Raw genomic sequence first — 19,611 nt, 5'->3', positions numbered from 1 at the left:
TATGGACTGTTTTATATGAAATATGGAAAATATATGGAAATTAACGAAAATATGTACTAAACTCTAAAATATGGAAAAATATGGAAAATAAAAGTAGGATTTTTCAACCCTACACATTGTGAAACATAAAGATAATGCAAAATATAAATTATATTAGCTTTATAAGTAAATATGTATTTACATATAAATCCTTTCCCTGTTAATATCTAAAAGATCAATGTTATTGTCCGTATTTCTGGGCAGTTGTAACCTACTTTTTGAATTTATGGCGTTAATATCTTCACTTATTCCAAACCTTAGACTAAAAAATGTCTGAATTCTCTCGTTATAGACCATAGCGGAGTTATGGGAGGGGTGTGGGGGGAACTTTTCACCCCCTCCCAAACTTGTCTGAGCTCTTTTTTTTCTATTGACATTAGAAAATATTGAATTCAAAAGAACATTTTTGCTTTTGTTTAGGATTAAGTTTCTGTGCTTAAATTGATGAATTAATGTCTTCAGATCATGTGTCTGGACTATAATATTTATTTTAAATTTCTGAATGTATAAGAATTTCTATACGTCATTTGAGGAATGGAAGCACTGTAATGTTTCTTTTATAACCGCCTGTATTCATGTGTTACAAGTTTGCAGGTGTTCAGGCCGCTACTTGGAGAAATATGAATAACATACTGCACAACAATGTAGAAAAAAGAAAAGTGATCGGGGTATATTGTGTAAACTTAAATACGAGATTAAATAAAATAATTTACGGGTGCTATATATAGACATTTCGCTAGCCCGCGCTACGAGCGTGCTAAACTAGCCCCGGCTATCGAATCATTACTTGTACAGGATTCATATCATATTATAACGCTAACATTAGTTTATGAATACATAAAACGTTAGTCCCCTGATGATCCACCGAAGCCAGAGCTAAGAATGTCTATGAATATGGCCCAGAGTTTATATTTCATATAATATCGTCAGGAAAGTAAACTTCATAAAAAAGTTTCTGTTAGTACTGTTACGCAGTTTTATTGAAGTTTGCATGTTTTTCTGTAAGAGAGAGAAAAAGAGGGAGATCGTTTTAAGTTATGCCCTATTATAATAAAATTTATAGTAGATCTGCAGTGATCATTGATCATATTGGGGATCATCAGTGTGGTTTTAGGCGTAATAGATGAACTATTGACCTGATATTTTGTATTCGACAGATAATGGAGAAAAAATGGGAGTATAAGGGTACAGTGCATCAGTTATTCATAGATTTCAAAAAGGCATATGACTCGGTTAGGAGAGAAGTTTTATATGATATTCCTATTGAATTTGGTATTCCCAAGAAACTAGTTCGATTAATTAAAATGTATCTCAGTGAAACGTACAGCAGAGTTCGTATAGGTCAGTTTCTGTCAGATGCGTTTCCAATGCACTGTGGGCTAAAGCAAGGAGATGTACTATCACATTTACTTTTAACTTTGCTCTAGAGTATGCCATTAGGAAAGTCCAAGATAACAGAGAGGGTTTGGAATTGAACGGGTTACATCAGCTGCATGTCTATGTGGATGACGTGAATATGTTAGGAGAAAATCCACAAACGATTACTGAAAACACAGGAATTTTACAGGAAACATGTAAAGAGATAGGTTTGGAAGTAAATCCCGAAAAGACAAAGTATATGATTATGTCTCGTGACGAGAATATTGTACGAAATGGAAATATAAAAATTGGAAATTTATCTTTTGAAGAGGTGGAGAAGTTGAAATATCTTGGAGCAACAGTAACAAATAAAAATGATACTCGGGAGGAAATTAAACACAAAATAAATATGGGAAATGCGTGTTATTATTGGGTTGAGAAAATTTTATCATCCAGTCTGCTGTCAAAAAATCTGAAAGTTAGAATTTATAAAACAGTTATATTACCGGTTGTTCTTTATGGTTGTGAAACTTGGACTCTCACCTTGAGAGAGGAATATAGGTTAAGGGTGTTTGAGAATAAGGTGCTTAGGAAAATATTTGGGGCTAAGAGGGATGAAGTTACAGGAGAATGGAGAAAGTTGCACAACACAGAACTGCACGCATTGTATTCTTCACCTGACATAATTAGGAACATTAAATTCAGACGTTTGAGATGGGCAGGGCATGTAGCACGTATGGGCGAATCCAGAAATGCTTATAAAGTGTTAGTTGGAAGGCCGAAGGGAAAAAGACCACCTTTAGGGAGGCCGAGACGTAGATGGGAAGATAATATTAAAATGGATTTGAGGGAGGTGGGATATGGTGATAGAGAATGGATTAATCTTGCTCAGGATAGGGACCAATGGCGGGCTTATGTGAGGGCGGCAATGAACCTCCGGGTTCCTTAAAAGGCAGTTTATAGACTTTGAGATGAAAAAGACCGCGGTTTGAGACAACACAGAGCATGTAAAGGATAAGGAATACACTCAATTTCTAAGAAAGTGACATACATCTCTACTTCTCCGAGGGGAATCGAACTAAGTTGCGCTATATTTGAACTCGTAGTTGGAAGTGTAAGCTATAATTTATTCTTCCCTCCTGTGTTGTACATTTTCCGCTTTCGTGTTGCATGTTGCGCTTTGGTACATGTACATAAATTAAGGACGTAATTTTCTGATGAAGTTGTTTTGAAATTACAAATTCGAACCAAAATTTAACCGAAGTATTCCATCGTGTAAACCCCTGAAATCGTGCAAACAATATGAAAAGTAAAACATTCTAATTCCGTTCACTGCATATTGAGCGTAAAACAATCATCCAATTTAAATTACGTTCATCTAAATTTCAATTGAAAATTTCTCTGATAAAAGTTAATTAACAAACAAAGCTAACATTAATATTCATTGCATATTTCATTATGTGTATTATAAAATATTTATCTCATAAATTCTGCAATATATTCATAGTTCATAAGTGAGACCTAGTCAATTAATAGAGGTCTACCGATTTACATAGTGATACACACTATGGCCACTGATCTAAACATAATGAGATCCATGTGGTCACGACAATGGATGTATTGTCGAGAACAAGCCTTACAGCATTTCAGGGCTATTAATACTTTAGAATAAAACGTGGTAGGGCTAATCGTACCGCAAAGATAATATCAAAGGTTTTTACACTTCAGCGAGAAAACAGATTTAGTGAAATAGAGTGTGTGAAAGATACTTAGAAGAAACAGTTGAAGAAATAATCATCCTATAATCAGATGGTAATAATTAATTTCAGCGTACAATAAAGTACATGTTTGACACTAGCACGAGAGACTTACTGGAGAGAATGTAAACACTATAGAGAATTAAAAGGTACCGTTAAGTGTGAAATCTGGGCCTTATGAGAGCACTGTTGAAACGGAATAGGTTATGTGTCAAATTACTTCATATCAAACAAGTGCAGCATGTCAATCCACCCGAAATCCTCCTACAATAATTTCAGAACCTAAATGCCACACTACAGCTAGATTAAGACGCAGTAGGAATTATGGACCAAGACTATACAATTAAGTATTGAAAAATAATCCAGACCTAAGCAATTTACACATTCTTAAGTTTAAAACTAGTGAAAATGTTAGTATGATATCTGTTAAATTTTATTATTATTTTAAGTGTTACAAGCAATTATGTTGCTAATATTTATTTATTTATCTGATGCATGTAACCTATAAGATAAAATATTGTAATAAATATAAATAGATCATTTTCTTAATTAATAACAATGTAAATTTCCAATAAATGATTTCATAGCATCGACACAGATACACGTGACTGTACTTGTCATAACTCCGTCACTAGAGAGTTCTTGAAATTTATATTTTCCCCGCCATTCACAAAATAATTTGATATGATACCTCTTGCACAAAAGGAGAGATTTTTAACTGAAACTTGATTAATATATTTCAGTATTATTTGTACTTATCGTTGGTATAGCGCTGGCCTTCTATGCCCAAGGTTGCGGGTTCGATCCCGGGCCAGGTCGATGGCATTTAAGTGTGCTTAAATGCGACAGGCTCATGTCAGTAGATTTACTGGCATGTAAAAGAACTCCTGCGGGACAAAATTCCGGCACATCCGGCGACGCTGATATAACCTCTGCAGTTGCGAGCGTCGTTAAATAAAAAACATAATTGTACTTATCCTGGTAAAAGTGAACAGTTTGACTCGTAGACATTTGGTTTTTTTTTTTTTTTGCATTAACTTCCCATGATTGTATGAGAAGATTCGAAAGAGAAATATTAGGATGTAGACCTTCGACTCCCGCCTCCTGCCAATAATTCATAACACAATGTCAATACGGCGGTTGCTGTCGTTTGCGACACAACGAACTTTTCTGTTGATTTTCGAGTTCGTTATTTTTTTCTGGTTATTATATGCTTATTTAAGTTGTGTTAACTCTCGCTAAGTGGTTTTATTATTTTATTTTATCAGTATTAGTATTTATTTTGTTATTGTTAATATTTTTGTTTTATTATTTTTAATAATTAATTTGTATTACTATCGTTGTTTTATCTCCGTCACGGTTATTATTATTGGTATTGTTGTTACTATTATTTCTACATCAACATTATTATTGATAAAATTTATATAGACTCTACTGGACTGTACCCGAGCACGAGAATATGCTCATTTCGGGTATCTATTCATATGTATCATTTCAAATGTAAATTGTGAATAAATTTGAATTTGAATTTGGAAAAAAAAAAAATAAATAAATATTCAGTTCAAGTATGCACATTGCATGAAAATAAACATATGAATTCAATAGCTTATCTCCCTAGATTATCCTTCACTTTCATTGTACTGTATCATGGAAAAATGAATATATTATAACACTTTTACAATAATTTCAGTTAGCAATAAGATATCATAACTATTGCACATAGAAATGGAAATGACCGATTTTGAATGGATTGGCAATTGCAACACATGCAGAATGTTGGAAATGTTCATTTTTGATACAAAAAAGACAATGAAAATATTGGCATTAGTATGATACGGAATTACATGGTTTAGATTGAAAATACTGATTTTTCTCATGGAAATGACCGGGTTAGAATAAGAACAGCAACATATTAAAAAAGATGCCTCTCTAAACATTCCAAAACAGTAGACAACTCTTTTTTGTTTTCTGTGGAAATGACCGGTTTTGTTCGAAATTTCCACATGAAAAACGGTATAAGTGCCTCCGAGGTCAAATCGCGGGTGCTTGTGAAATGGGAGTTAAGTATGATTTCGCTAAAGTGGGATAAGTACAGATTTCAACTCTCCACAAATAATTTTTTCTTGTGTTAAAGGGGTTAAATCATCCTTCCATCCATGATGCAGTTACAGTACTCAGTATTTTGTGACAGAAGGGTTTTTGTTCGGCACTAAAGGAGAAAAGTTTACATACCTTACAATTTGACTTAACCCCCTTTACACGAGCACCTGCGAAATTTTGTTTTTGTCATGGAATGTGATATATGTAGCAGCGTCAATGTCATAGTAACGGAAATATGTGCCAAACATCCTTCCATATGGTCAAACGAGTGCATTCTAGATGGCACTCGATATAAGTCCCGTATTATAGGAGTGGATCAGGACAGCACGTTTGCACATCTCCTTTTTATGTTAGGTTAGGTTATTCTCAAACTGAAATGACGAGTGAAGCGTAGGACAGTTAAAATTACTCTAACCTAACCTAACCTAACCTAACCTTTTTATGTTAAGTTAGGTTAGGTTAGGTTAGAGTAATTTTAACTGTACCTTTCACTCGTCATTTCAGTTTGAAAAGAACCTAACCTAACATAAAAAGGAGATCTGCAAACGTGCTGTCCTGATCCACTTCTCGTATAATAGTCCTGATGAACGATATAAGTGCCATCTAGTGCATGTTCTGTGGAGGTCTACTCGCTGTGTTGATCTGCAGTGAATGCAGCGGTTTTGTAGCATGTATGATGTATAACAACAGGACACTAACTATAAAAGTATCTAAGGCAAAGAAGTGTGCAGAAAATAGGAAACTACGGCAGCAAGGGTAGCCATACACAATTGCTAAGGGAGAGGGTTTGTAAAGACATGGTTCCTGATGAGATGCAGGACATTGTAAGGTCGGCCAGAAATAAGAAAACCATTCAAAGCGATTTCAATGAAATCTGAACACGCTTGGATGTGGCTTCAGACGCTGATAGTGCTCTAAATACGTTAACATTGCGCATTACACAAGTATCATGGATTTGAGTTACTTGTGATCATCCGACATTGGTCCTTACCAGGAATAACTTGAGTGATTCTGAACAGTGGAAGACAAGTCTGGTTCTAAGAAGAGGACGAACATTGTAGTCTATTACAAATCTGGAGAAGTTTGCTGTGCTGACTCATAAGAACTCTTTAAAGGCAGAACTTTAGGCAATGCTAGATTTCATGGACACTAAGTACCATAGTTTTTATAAGGACCTGTGCCAGTAAGAAAAACAAACAGTTTCTCATGCTTACAAATCAAATTGTTAGTGTTCTGCCTTTTAATATTCACAAATCACTCGAATGTTTGTACCGTTTTCAAGGAAATTATACATGACACTTAATATCGTTGTCAGACTTTGATAATGTGGGAGCCAGTGTTATAATACGTAATATTGTCAGTGATGGGTTGTTGCACAGCTCAATATGTTTGCAGGGAACTTAATTGGATGTTGAGACACTTTATGTTGAAAAAATTAAATAGTAATTACGAGTATAGAGTTTTTTGTTTTCCCACACGTTGTCATTTTGGCACAAAACTTATACCGTTTTCATTATGATTAGGGAAAATACGGGAATTTTACTTGAAGCAAGTAAAGAGATAGGTTTGGAAGTAAGTCCCGAAAAGACAAAGTGTAAGATTATGTCTCGTGACCAGAATATTGTACGAAATGGAAATATAAAAAAAGGAAATTTATCTTTTGCAGAGGTGGAAAAATTCAAATACCTGGGAGCAACAGTAACAAATATAAATGATACTTGGCAGAAAATTAAACACAGAATAAATATGGGAAATGTATGTTATTATTCGGTTGAGAAGCTTTTATCATCCAGTCTACTGTCAAAAAATGTGAAAGTTAGAATTTATAAAACAGTTACATTACCGGTTGTTCTGTATGTTGTGAGACTTGGCCTCTCACTTTGAAAGAGCAACATAGGTTAACGGTGTTTGAGAATAAGGTGCTTAGGAAAATATTTGGGGCTAAGAGGGATGAAGTTACAGGAGAATGGAGAAAGTTACACAATGCAGAACTTCACGCATTGTATTCTTCACCTGACATAATTAGGAACATAAAATCCAGACGTTTGAGATGGGCAGGGCATGTAGCACGTATGGGCGAATCCATAAATGCATATAGAGTGTTAGTTGGGAGGCCGGAGGGAGAAAGATCTTTGGGGAAGCCGAACCATAGATGTGAAGATAATATAAAAATGGATTTGGGGGAGGCGGGATATGATGATAGACACTGGTTTAATCTTGCTCAGGATAGGGACCAATGGCGGGCTTATGTGAGGGTGGAAATGAACCCCCGGGTTCCTTAAAAGGCAGTAAGTAAGTACCGTTTTCCTTGCCCAGTCCACAATTGTACTGCACAGTGTAGGAGCTAAACTGTCTTGAACTGAAACACCAAGTGAAGTTAAGTTCCAAGCTCAGCCTATATATTGTAAGAGATCGTTGACCTTATGGGATTTTAGACCATGCATTGAGTAAAAAAGTGAATAGACATATAAATGAATTGCGCTATGGTGTTTCATCAAAGGAGTATTTTTTTTTTTTCATTATTATGGCACAGAGCGGCAAGACCGACTATGCATACCCTACCTGAAAACTTTAGAATGAACAAACTTTCTCCTTTGGTAGAGTTATTAAAACTGCATAAGAACTGAAGACTTATCTCCTTCAGAAGATTGTCTGTCGTACTCCCTTTACGACAGGAAATGAAATGTCAGACCCTTGCAAGAACTATGCTTACTATAAATTGAAATACTGGAGATGATAGCATTTGCAATTTCCTCTTGCGGTAATAATCAAAGTAAACAAAGATTTTGTTCCAGAAACTCGATGGGAACGTATTAATTTGCGGTTCTCTTTGCACTGATCCGTCTTCCACGAAATAAGCACAAGATAATGAGCGTCGTATAACAGAAACACAGGAAGTCAATTAAGAATAAGGCGTCCGAGGCAGTGGGAGTCCCCCGTACCCAGTGTTGTTGATTGAAGTTTGTTCATTGATGAAACAGGTATGAATACAAACGGATGAATAATTCAAGACACGACGTATGTTATGACAGCAAACATGCCCCATGTGGCGTTAAGAAAATACTAGTATGAATAAATTTATTAGAGGAGAAATTTTACACCATTAAATAGGAATCAATTTTCTCAACACTGCATTTTATAGTCCTTTTATAACACAGAACTAATTTTATTTTTATTTGTAGAGAGTGTAAGAGGTATAAGTGTCATTATTTTAACTGATGATTATTCATGTCATAAGAAAGAAATAATGTCCTTAAAATTTTTTTCTAATTGCAATATTTAAGTAATTATTAAAGTGTACAATATTAGACGTTTTGCAACGTTGGAGATGGGGAGGAGGAGGTTTGGAAGTACAGTGGAAGCTCTTAAGTTCGTCAGAAATCAAGTTCGACATTCAAGTTAATTCTTATAATAATGATAAAAAGGTGGAAATTAATAACAGACGGAAACTTTGAAATCAACAAAAACTTAACGATAGATATCGACTTACGCCTGTAGATGATTGTGATGTTATTGGCGGATTCATAACGCGGACTTCAACATTTAGTTTTTAAATTAACTAATTTCTGACAAATACAGGATAGAAGTTTCAATTGATAAGACTAAAGAAATGAGTTTCCCAGGAAGAAATGGTGTTCATAGTAAAATTCACATTTAAAACAAACGTGTAGAACAATATATATATATATATATATATATATATAATGATGTAAGTACTCGCCATTAGTTTATATATAGGGTAAACATAGGTAATTTCGTGATAATTTGATGAAAACTAATTTAAAATGCAAATGTGTAAATATATCCTTATTCCGATTTTTTCATCTAAAAGACTATAACTTGCTGTACAAATCTGGAGACATAAAAGATTGGATACGTTCTTGAATATGTGCCAAAAACCACTTTTACAACTTAAACTGAAAGGTTTGTTATTTCGTGATAACCTTGGAAATTTCGTGATATTGCATTGATAATTTCGTGAGAGGTAGAAGAATTGTGGAAAAATTCATTAAAGTCAAATGAAATTCTCATTTATTGTTACAAAACTTCAAATATAGTAATTCCGTCTAATATTCATAGCAAGAAAAACATAGAAATACATATCAACACATAATAAGAATGAAATCAAAGTAAAAATTGAAATTGAAAAGGGATCTTCTTTGCCCTGAAAGGGGGAACACTTTTATTACGGACTTTACTATAGCCTATATTACTAGGGTAACTCCAAAAGTAATGCATAACGTTTGTTTAAAAATTATATTTTTATCCTACAGCTTTGCTATTTTCACAGAATGTAGATGCATCCTTAAGGAACAAAATATCACTTTTCCACATAATCCCTGTCCCTTTCAACTGCCTTACGTAACCTAGGAACGAGGGCCTGTAGACCAGCACGGTAAAAGTCTGGACCAACACGTCTGAGCCACTCTTTAGCAGCGTGCACAAGGTAGTCATCTTCTAACCTCGTTCCGCGAAGGGATCCTTCAGTTTACCAAAGAGATGGTAATCGCACGATACCAGTTCAGGACTGTTAGGTGGATGTTTCAGTGTTGTCTATCCGAATTTTCTGATCTGGTCTGTGATCTTGTGACTGACATATGGCTGTGCGTTGTCGTGCAATAGCCGAACAACCTGCTTCTCCCGATGTCGTCGAACACGACTCAGTCTAACTTGAAGTTTCTTGAGTGTTGCAACATACCCGTCAGAATTAATGGTGGTTCCGTGTGGTATGATGTCCACAAGCAAGAGTCCTTCTGAATCGAAAAACACAGTAGCCATAACATTTCCTGCCGAAGGTGTACTTTTGAATTTCTATTTCTTTGGTGAATTTGCATGATGCCACTCGATTTTCTGCCTCTGTCTCCTGTCCAAAATGGTGGAGCCATGTTCCATCTCCTGTCACAATTCTTGCAAGTAAGTCATCTAGCATTTATCATTGACACTTAGCATGATAACAAATCAAACAGAAGCTACGCTGAACCCATTGCGTCCCTGTTTTCTTTTTCGTTATCACATCTTGTCTTCATATTTCTAAAATTCCTATTGTAATACAATTTTATAAAATAGTATAAAATGTAACACTTAATGCTCAACAAAATTTCGCCTCAAACAGCTAAGATTTCTGTCAGTAAAGCTAAGCCTATATGGCGATTACAGATGTATCTAAAATTCAAAAAACATTTCCTAAAATTTCATGAAGATACAATAAATCTTTGTACCAAACATCATATGCTTACCTTTAGTAATAAGCCTGTAATGTAATTACAAACATCCACAAAATTTGTACGCGTGAGAAGTCGACGCAAACTTGCTCTCTCCAAACATAAAAGCTCACTGAAGCAACTACAATAGTCACACAAAGCTTAGCTGTATGTTTCTGGAAACTGGACAACATATGCAATCCCTTGGCGGAAATTTGGATCTCGTAACATCATTGGTTAGTTCACAAAAGAGCAAAGAAAAAGTATTACGAAATAATCACTGCCACGAAATTACCAATGTTTACCCTATATATATATATATATATATATATATATATATATATATATATATATATATATATATATAACTAAGTTCGTTAGAAGTTCAAATTAAAATTTTTCAAAATTGTTTCCATTGAAGAATACCAGACATTTTGGAAGTTATTTGGTTCCATAATAATGAAACATATTCCTCTGAATGGTTTTCTTTGTGCTAAATATTTTGTATTGAACCTATACATCTTCAGTTCTTGAGTTTCACTGAATATATGGAAAAGACCCATATCACTTGATTAATAACTATAAATATATTTCATTTTTAATAACAATATTATCTTACTTAAATTTTGTATAGACTACTACATAGCCGTCACTCAGTAAATATTATAGAAATGAAGATCTAACTTCAGATATTCTCTACGCCTACTTATATAACCCCCAAAGCTTTCACTTTCATATCATCAATAAAGCACCAATCTGTATAATAAGTTACAAATACTCACATCATGGCATTCACTATAATAATATTTCATTTTTATTGGTAATAATGTCATCAAACATTCTTAAGTTTTGTAGTTTTTAATATACAATACACAGACAGCTGTACTCAGAAAATTACACACCAGAGATTCTGACCTGTAAATGTTTTTAGTAAATCTTGAAGACTTTAATAACCAATATTCAGAAACATTCTGAAAAAGTTACACATATGAAGTTCGAGATATTGGTATTATGATGTCAGAGAATCTGAGCCATCTGAACTCTAAATATGTCGTAGCCTTCGTGTGATATTGTTTATTGTAGTGTGTTTGTGTTTTGTTTTATGCTCTAAAAGCCATTATTTCTGAAAACTGACGAGAGATGGATTTTGGAAAATAGGAAAATGATGTAGGAAAACTGAAATTTCACTGAAAACTACTATTCTCCTGAAAAATTTTGGGTTCCAAGCTTCAAAATGACGGGTCATTTATTAAAATCCGTTCAGCCGTTTACCCGTAATTTCCATTACCAGTTCAAATTATATATATACTTAACTTACATCATTCACCCATATGAAGCCAGTTACGTAGATCAATTTACCGACAGAGTCGTTGCCCAGGGTGCGCTATAGGAGGCTGGTCAACTCTACACTCGCAATGAAATGATTATGGAGATTTGTTGGGATGCCACAGGGGAACCAGAGCTTCCCTTAGAAAACTTCTGTGCTACCTGGACCACGGGCTTGACAACACAAATTATAAATCGGGGGCTACACCGGAGATCGAATCCGGCTGCACAGCATTATAAGTCCAATGCTCTAGCCACTAGATCACCGTGGCGGCTTGCTTTAAATATTTAGATTATTATTTGAGCTAAGAATTCGAAAAGGATGTATCAGCAAAATTGAATAGTTTTAATTATGTAATGGATAATATTAAGATCATTCTCAAGCCGTCGCTTGTTGAGAAACATGCTAGCATTAAAGCGTAAAAATCATTGGAGAGACCAATTCTCATATATTTCTGTTAGTGAAGCTTGGGTCAATGCCAATGCCAATGAATTTAAATTTTATGAAGACCTGTAGCTTACTGAAATTAGACAAATTTATAGGAACTATAAATCGACCCAACTTCATAAGACATTCCAAATTACAGAAAGAAATGGAAATCTCATGTACAGTACTTGGAATTACTTCTGGAAGAATACCTTGCCAAATGACAAAATTCTCATCCACAAGAAAAAATGTACTTGGACAGTCCGCTAATGTAGTGCACTGAGATCATAACAGGATATTACGCGAAGGGAAGAAGAAGCAAATTCATTAACTGGTTTAAGACAACACGTTATACAATAGTAATATACGTTACAAGAGCGGTATGTTGACGTTTTCATGTTCGAGGAAAAGATTGAAAAAGCGAAACGTAGTTGAGCTTTTTTAATTTCCGAGAACATGAAAACAAACATACCGCTCGTTTATCGTACATTATTTTGTGCGAAGATCGTTTATTACATACCTGAAAGACGAATTTCTAATTAGTTGCACTGAAATCTCCATGTTGGTTTCTGTTTAATGACGGCAACTTCGGAAAACCTAAATATCTTTCTTCAACATTGTTACTATAAAATGTTTTCTGTGTTTACTATACTCCAGCAGGCCGTGATATACTTCTGTCTTTTTTCCCCCCCCCCCAGTCTATAAATGCGAATTTAAAACAAACGGTAAGGTTATGTAATGATTTATTTTTCATTTTAATATTTTAACATATAGCAGTAATAACATCGGCATCTGTAATCTTGTTGATTTTTTCACGGCTTCCTTAATGTTACTTGTATCAGGAATGCAATAAGTTTCGTGGAGTAGTAGAATTTACTTAATTTTTGCAAATATTTAAAAACAATAATTAACATTGCAATTTAGGTGAAATTGCAGTGGTAAGTTTCCAATTTATAATTATTACTATTTGACTATAATTATGTGTATATATTCCGCCTATGCTTATCATACAATGTGAATGAATTAATTAGTCATATTTTCTCATTAACGTTTTCGGTACGTAAATTGTACCATCTTCAGATGTTTGTATATGATGCTAATTGTTAACCAAGCCTGTGGGTGCATGTATCTGGACTTAAATGGTCAGTGTTTTTGTGCATGCTGTGCGATGTCGGTGAAGTGTTGTCATGATTACACAAATGATCACCTTAACTCTTATATACTATTTGCTGGTACAACACTTTATCAAACTTAAATTAGAATGTTTCAGTCGTTATTTAAAAAACACTATTTAAAAACACTGTTTAAAAGCACTGTTTAAAACTATTTAAAAGCACATAGTTTTTACATCACTTTAACTATGTGAAGTATGTGATCACTTATTGTGTGGTGGTTGCCGGTTTGAAGTTAAATGAGGCACTTGTGGTGATCTTGTTTAGCGTTGAGCTGGACGCAATATCGTAACATGGCTATGTTTTCTAAAAGTGATGTTGAAACGCTTCTATTAAGTTGATGGCATATGTAATATTATAACAGAATGAAGGTTGTCAGGTCCGTGGCTTTAGTATCGCCTGGCGTGTCTGTAACAATATGATTAAGTATTAATTTATGAATTTGAAATTGGGAATGTTTGTAATTAAAATTGGAAATTCCTTTTACTGGTATTGGTATGGTTAACTGCTTGGGTAATGCCTATTATGTAAGAAAAGTAACTTACAGTTTTAACGTGTATTGATCTGCTCGTGCTTGATGCTAGGCTGATACTAGAGCGATGGACTTGCTCACAGTAGTCTTGATGAACAAAACCGAATACATAGATAAAACCAACGCATTTTTCACCAGCAACCAGATCACAGAAGTTAAATCAGACCCCACAGAAACTTATCAAAAACAAATAAAAACCGCCATAAAAAATGCACCTGACTTCATACCAAAAAATAAAACCCTAAACCTCATCATGAAGAACCCCAAAGCACCTAATTTAAAAACACTACCTAAAACACATAAAAAAGAAATGACAATGAGACCAATAGTGAATTGCAGAGAAGCCCCAAATTACAAAGTTAATAAATATTTACACAAATTCTTAAGTAATAATATCATTCTAGACAACCAATATACCATCACCAACACAAAACAAATAATAAAAAAACTCCAAAAACTCAAAACCACGAGCAACACCAAAATACTTTCACTGGATGTTACAAATTTATATACCAACATACCAATAGATGAAACCATTAACATAATTATTCAAAAACTGAACGAAGCCCAATTAGATAACAATATAATTCAACAAATCACCCATTTACTAAAAACATCCCTAAAACAGAATTATTTCAAATTTGATAATAAAATATACATTCAATCAACTGGATTAGCCATGGGTGACCCCTTATCTGGATATTTAGCTAACATATTTCTACAAGAACTTGAAAACAAACACATAAATAATTTAAATAATAAGTTCAATTTCAGCACATACGCAAGATATGTTGACGATACAATAATAATATACGAAAACACCCAAAACAAAGATAGTCAAATACTAGAAGAATTTAACAAATGGCATCAAAACATAAAATTCACCCTTGAACAAAGCAATAACAATAGCCTTAATTTTCTAGATTTAAATATAACAATAGCAACCCCAACAATTACATTCAACATATACAGGAAAGAAACAACAACCACACATGCTATAAAAAAACATTCAATACATCCAATTACACATAAAATTAGCAAATTTCGTTTCCTCATTGATAGATTACTCACAACACCGCTAAATAGAGATAATTACAATAAAGAACTTAATTATATAAAGCAAATAGCCTCTGAAAATGGATACGAAAACCAACTAATTAACAACTTAATAAAAAAGAGAAAAACAAAACTACATAAAAAAGAATTCACAACATTACAGCCTGAGAAAACACAAAACAAAAAACAATGGCATAGTCTAACATATTACGGCAAGATTTCAAACAAACTTAGCAACTTTTTTAAAAAACGAAATATTAACATAGCCCCTCGTACCAACAACAAACTAAACAATATAATTCCCAATAATACCAACCACAATGAACCCCTCCTAAACAGTGGCATATACCAGTTAAACTGCAAAAATTGCACCAAAACATATATAGGACAGACCCGGCGCAACTTTAAAATAAGATTCCGGGAACATACCTCTGATTTTGTTTATAATAGAAACAGATCTAAATTCGCACAACACCTTATAGATGAAAACCACGAACTCGCAAATATTAATGACACTCTGAAAATACTAAAAATCACAAACGACCCCACAATAGAAACGGCGGAACAATTTCATATTATAAAAGAACACAACTCAGGAAAACCCCTACTAAATGAACAAATAGCCAACATAAATAACCCACTTTTCAATTTATTCAAACTATTCCCGCCCAAACAATCACACACACAGATTTCACCGACACCCCCTCTACTTCCGGAAACAGACAATATAACTAACTAAAAAATACTGTGAGCAAGTCCATCGCTCTAGTATCAGCCTAGCATCAAGCACGAGCAGATCAATACACGTTAAAACTGTAAGTTACTTTTCTTACATAATAGGCATTACCCAAGCAGTTAACCATACCAATACCAGTAAAAGGAATTTCCAATTTTAATTACAAACATTCCCAATTTTTTTAAATTCATAAATTAATACTTAATCATATTGTTACAGACACGCCAGGCGATACTAAAGCCACGGACCTGACAACCTTCATTCTGTTATAATATTACATATGCCATCAACTTAATAGAAGCGTTTCAACATCACTTTTAGAAAACATAGCCATGTTACGATATTGCGTCCAGCTCAACGCTAAACAAGATCACCACAAGTGCCTCATTTAACTTCAAACCGGCAACCACCACACAATAAGTGATCACATACTTCACATAGTTAAAGTGATGTAAAAACTATGTGCATTTAAATAGTTTTAAACAGTGCTTTTAAACAGTGTTTTTAAATAGTGTTTTTTTAAATAACGACTGAAACATTCTAATTTAAGTTTGATAAAGTGTTGTACCAGCAAATAGTATATAAGAGTTAAGGTGATCATATGTGTAATCATGACAACACTTCACCGACATCGCACAGCATGCACAAAAACACTGACCATTTAAGTCCAGATACATGCACCCACAGGCTTGGTTAACAATTAGCATCATATACAAACATCTGAAGATGGTACAATTTACGTACCGAAAACGTTAATGAGAAAATATGACTAATTAATTCATTCACATTGTATGATAAGCATAGGCGGAATATATACACATAATTATAATCAAATTGTGACAGCTTATCGGTATATCTTCAACATGAAATTATTACTATGTTAAACGTCTCTAAAAATATGTTAAAAGCCTAAAGCAGTAAAATGAATGTCGCGCTTAAGCGGTAAGAAAAGGGAAATTGTTAAGTGTGTTACGTTGGGAATACTGAATGTGATATTTCACACTTACCGCGTATTGGTTCTGTGCGGAAAACAAGCAAATACGCACGATCTCGCACAAAAGCAATTAGAAAGCAACTGAAGACATGTATTCCGATGAAAGCCTCAAAACATATTTGTATTTGCAGAATCACAATAGTTCTTCCAAATACATTTTACGATGAGGAAGGAATAAGCAAGGATATTTCTCGCGACTATTTCCACCACTTCAGAACTCGAAATCCCGAAGCAACATTTGCAAAGCACGGATTGAACCGTATGTCGTTTTTGTTGTGAAGAGCGACCAACATCTTTAAAACGTTTCATAGAGAGGAGGAAAGCAGGTATTTGAAGTTGCGCAATGTCGCCATCTTTGAAAGCTTGGAAATGTTTACCGGACTTCCTTTCCGTTACACTGGACAAGAGAGTGAATTAGGTGTTACAGACGCTGAAAATCTATTTCCTTCTCGTATGATGCTGCAGACCTCTTCTTCGCAAGGTGTTAATAAAATGAGTATACGGTACATACAGTATTTAAAAAAAACGGTCAGATGTTTAACTGAATTAGCGGATATTTATTTTAAATTAAAAACGACGCTTTATACCAGGGATGCAGAACTGGCACGAGAGAGGGGTAGAAGCATGGGGAAAGCGTTGCTTCACCGTCCACAGTCCACCGGCGTTGAATGACGCCTCTATGACCTGTACGCCATCACATAACACAGACACTGAATTCAAACCCTCTCCCCTATCAAGTTAATGACACGTGGGGTGGAAGGAAGGGATGAGTGACCTATTCCGCCTTTTGACGTACGCCACAATTGGCGCCCAGTTTTGCAAGCCTGCTCTAGACACTATGACGGGTTGATAATGTGATAAGAGTGGATGCAAGAGAGAATATCAAGTAATTGAAATAGAGAAATGATTCTAGATTCGCTAGTGTTAAAGTTGAGTGAATACCATAGCTTAATGAAGATTGACATGTTATTTATTTTTAATATGCATACTTTATATTACTTGCTATATGTTGCATTGAATTATGGCAATCACTTAATTTTAAACCTTGTTTACTGCGTTTTGAATATATGGCGCTTGGCCCACTATGGCTCTGAACCCTTCAATTTTACAGGGAGGGAACATATTTAAATTATTATTAAACCGCCTGATCAGTTTAGCAAGACATGAAGCAATATCGCAAATTATGCCAGAAAAGATATAGAAGTTATTTAGTTCCAATATGATGTTAAAATTTATTAACTTCGTGTAAATTTTCGAACAAAAGAAATCAGATTATCACTTAGTAACAATTGAATAAAAAAAAATTCATTTATTCAAGGCCATGAGCGAAATGTGTTTTATAGTTCGCGAAATCTGAAAGTGTAACTTCAGTTCAAGACCTTTTACGCATTGAAATGGTCTTTTGAAGGAGTAGTCGTAGGCGTGTTTTCGAAACCAGGTGTTTTCTCGAAACCGAAGCTGCTATTAGCATTGCTACGACAGCAAGTCCCTCAGGTGACTGTCTGGAGATATAGCTATGTCTGATATAACTTGCCAGAAAATACGTGAAACTACTATTACCACATCAAGGTGTTCAGCAGCACTCGATGTGGAAACACATTAACCTTTCTTACAACAGCAGCAACAGAAAATAACGTGGACATATTGTTCCAGCATGATGACGCACCTCCCCACTAGGTAAAAGAAGTTGGCGAGATTTTTTAATTAATATTTGATATCAACTATCCTTAATCTCAGACATCTGAAGCTATAACATACCATATTGTGCCATATCATCATTATAAATATTCCGATAGATGGCAATAGTGTGTTATGATCTGTTCTCGTGTTACCAGTTGTGCCAACTATACAATCTTCATTGAAATCTATGAACGATTTTTAGTCAAGAAGGCTTTGTTGATTCATTTTCATTTTTATTAAGACAGTTGCATTCCATTTCATTTATCAATATATATTAAACAATCTCTAATACGTGACTATCCATAACCTCATACAGCAGAAGCTGTAACATAATATAAACAAGATGAATGATAGAAAAGTATTAATTAAGGATGATGAAATAAACATGAATCAATTTAAAAGGTACAATTATTGAAAATAAAATGTTGGCAAACAAAGAAACAAATGCCAGGGAGGTGATAAAGCAAATGCTAGGGAATTAATAAAAATGCTAGGGAGGTGATAAAAACAAACAAATGCTAGAGAGATGATAAAAATTGTAGAATAAGCAGCCATGAGTGGTTGAAACACGTCGTTCCGTATAGTTTTATTGGTCAAATGTAGAATGACGTAGTAGCCTAGAAATATAGAGGAGAAGGTGGAAAAATGGGTTACCATTTTGTTTTCCTCATAATAATAGAAGATGGTGTGGCATATTGCTTGGAAATCTTTATTGACATACAGAGTAATTATTCATACACAATTTTTCCAGTCCTAAAGGTGAATACAGTAGTTGCAACAGATATTTGCATATAATTACTTTCTGTAAGACGAACTGGTCCTCTACAGACAGTAGGGTCTAAATATGGGCAACCACAAAAATTTGAAAATAAAATTGGAAAAAAAAAAACAAAGAAACATAAGTAGGAATCAATGTGTCACATCAATGGCAATATTCTGTAACAAATAACGAAAATCACGATAGTGAAAATACATAAAATGTTAACGTGCTGGTAATATGGGCTACCTATCCCATATTTGACACATAGCGGTAGCCCATATTAGCAGCATCGACTCATGAGGGTTTCTAAGATTATGATGGCAATTGTTGTCCTAAATAAATATTACTCTTATGCCATGTGATAGAGCTATTCTTCATCATTGCAACACATCAAGCGAGATTTCTAAACAAGAAATATATATATTTTTTTCAATAAAATTGAAACTACATACCTGCAAAAACTTTGAAATTG

Source organism: Periplaneta americana, chromosome 11 (genome assembly GCF_040183065.1).
Source record: "Periplaneta americana isolate PAMFEO1 chromosome 11, P.americana_PAMFEO1_priV1, whole genome shotgun sequence".
Taxonomy (NCBI): Eukaryota; Metazoa; Arthropoda; class Insecta; order Blattodea; family Blattidae; genus Periplaneta; species Periplaneta americana.
The sequence above is the reverse complement of the archived record's forward strand: the minus strand, read 5'-3'. Positions refer to the sequence as shown.